Below are 2,394 nucleotides of genomic sequence, written 5' to 3'. Positions count from 1 at the left end.
CACACACACACACACACACACACACACTTTCTACAAAGAAAAATGTCAACATCGAATTTTTGGCCCTGTGCCTCAATTTGACTATGAAATGGTTTTGATTTTCCAGGTTTTATATATTTTTGTGTTCATCATGTGTGGGAGCAGAGTAGATGGGAAGTGTGGTTCAAAAGTTTGTATTTATGACATGTAAGGAAACATTCTTGAGGATATTTTAAAAGGGAGAGCAGAAAAAAAGGAATTGTGGAAAGAAAGAAGTGAAATAATGCCCCGTCTACAAGATGAAGCAAAAAAGATATAAAAATGATTGGTAAGCCAAAAAAATATTTTCCATGTGAAGAAGGCAACTGAAAAGCTTTGTCAACATTATCCATCTAAAAGTAAAATATTTGTGATTCTTAAATGTACTGCATAACCTTCTAGTTCATTTTTGACACTTTTTATATGTAACTATACATGAAAACACACACTGATATACATACACTACAAACACATGTACATACAAATATATTGTGTTTTGTATGTCACCAGACATTGAGAGAACTCAATTTTGAATGAAGAGTGAATTATATTCTTTTATAATTAGTATAGAACAATTTTTCATTTACAGGTTACCACTAGATTTATGTAAGTAGCAAACGCCATGCCTGTCAGAAATATTCTGCAATTAACAGATTTATCTAAATATCAAATGAGTTATTCAAGGTTGCTACTCTTTGATATATCTGAGATGAGAAAGTCTGTGAAAAGTTGTGATGCAAAACATGTAAGGCCCAGGGGCCCAGGAACATTGGAAATTATATAGCAAGATTCTCATTATGAACGCTAATAAATTTAAAAGAAACAAAAATAAGCAGCAATGATGGAACACTATAGATGAGAATAATATTGATTTAACATATTGAAAACAATAATCAAATGAATTGATTACGGTCTCATATTTTCTCATGTATTCTCACCACATACAAGAAGTGATAAAGTAGCTAGGTAGGTAGAATATTTCCTTTGTTACTCAAACGAACCTGGTGAATGTAAGATATTCACAGAACTGCATAGTGTTTGCATATTACATGAAACTAGTGGTAGCCTGAATATAAATAATACTGTCATATTCATTATATAGTAAATACACATGCAAACATATGTACACATACATACACACATACATACATATATATATTTGTATATATGTATGCATATATGCTTGTATGTAATCTATGGCTTATATATATATATATATATATATATATATCATCTATATATTTCTATCTCATGATTTCTTAACAGGTACTCAATCAATAGCCCTTACCTTCTGATTGTTTCACTTGTATATATTATTGTATCAATTCATATAGCATAATAATTAGTTTTCATTATCAGATCAACATATTACTGTGTGGTTTTTCTAAGCAACATATTTTGAACCATCTAAATTTTGTTAATAATACTGTCTTTGAAATAGTCAATCAATTTTCATCTTATAATGTAATGAAGGAGAAATATATTTACAAAGTAAATATTTGATTCCATTCTCTATTTCATGTTTTTTTTTCTTCAATTTGTTACATTTCTTTTGTGATACCAAACAGCGACATATCTACATTAATAATTTCTTTTAAAATATTTTGGCGATAATGTCCACAGTTACTTGTGTCTCTGATGAATTAATCATCTGAAATTTATATTTGAAAGTACACTCTGTCATACTCACAAGTATTTTCACACACAATGAGTGCATATACATATATAGTGTTGTAATATTTTTTAAGGGTTCCATTCACTGTTTTAATTTTTTTTATCATACATTTGTATACTGCTGAATATTGCCTTTCATATGTATATGTTTATGCCTTCATACATATGTTAGTGTGTTCCTTTTGGAGTCTGTAAATTTGCATTTATATATGAGGGTACTCACAGGTACATATGTTTGATTGCTTTTATATGCATGCATGTATATATGTATATATGTATATATGTATATATATATATATATATATATATATATATATATATATATATATATATATATATTTACACATATATATTGTATATATATAGGTATATTCATGTATATAGATACACACACACATACTTATACATGTGTGCATATATATATGCATCTACATATATAAATATATGTATATATCTACTATATATGGGAAATATAATCTTTTATGTTATTTATGATATATATATATATATATAGGTGAGAAAGTTGGTATGTGAAATGGTATATACATATATATACATACATATTTATATATACATATGTATTAGTATATATACATCCATACATGCATACATACATACATCCATACATACAAACATATATCTTTGGGTGTGCATAAATTACTTTGTTGTATGAATATGTACCTGCATGTTTGTCTGTTTGCC

The sequence above is a fragment of the Octopus bimaculoides genome, chromosome 3 (assembly GCF_001194135.2).
Source record: "Octopus bimaculoides isolate UCB-OBI-ISO-001 chromosome 3, ASM119413v2, whole genome shotgun sequence".
NCBI lineage: Eukaryota > Metazoa > Mollusca > Cephalopoda > Octopoda > Octopodidae > Octopus > Octopus bimaculoides.
Note: the sequence above shows the minus strand (reverse complement) of the source record.